The sequence below is a fragment of the Glycine max genome, chromosome 9 (genome assembly GCF_000004515.6).
Source record: "Glycine max cultivar Williams 82 chromosome 9, Glycine_max_v4.0, whole genome shotgun sequence".
In the NCBI taxonomy this organism is placed as follows: Eukaryota; Viridiplantae; Streptophyta; class Magnoliopsida; order Fabales; family Fabaceae; genus Glycine; species Glycine max.
In genome coordinates, this window is record NC_038245.2 from 32,475,710 (window position 1) to 32,476,144 (window position 435).

Sequence of the window (435 nt, forward strand, 5' to 3'; positions counted from 1 at the left end):
AACTTTGAAAATTAACTTCAGATTTTAGAGCTCTTTTAGAGCATAAAATTTTGTGCTCTTCTCTTCCTCTCCCTTCATTCATCTCCTTCTTTCTCCAAGCTCTTATCCATGAACTCCTATGGTGGTGAGCTTCTTCTAGATTCATCTTCTCCTTGATGTGGCGTCTCTTCTCTCTCTTCCTTCTCCATTCCGCTGCCATTCATATTTCAAGAAGCAAAGGAATCCATTGATGAAGAAGATCCTAGGCCTACAAGCTCCAATGAAGCTTGCATCACTTAGATTTTTGTGTTTTTTTTTCTGATCAATATTTTGGAAGAAAATTTAGATCTAAAGGTTCAGCACAAGAATATTATGACTGAAAATGATAGAACCTAAAATTAACACAAAAACATGATTCAAGAGTAGATCTATAAAATGTAGATCTAAGATTTAATC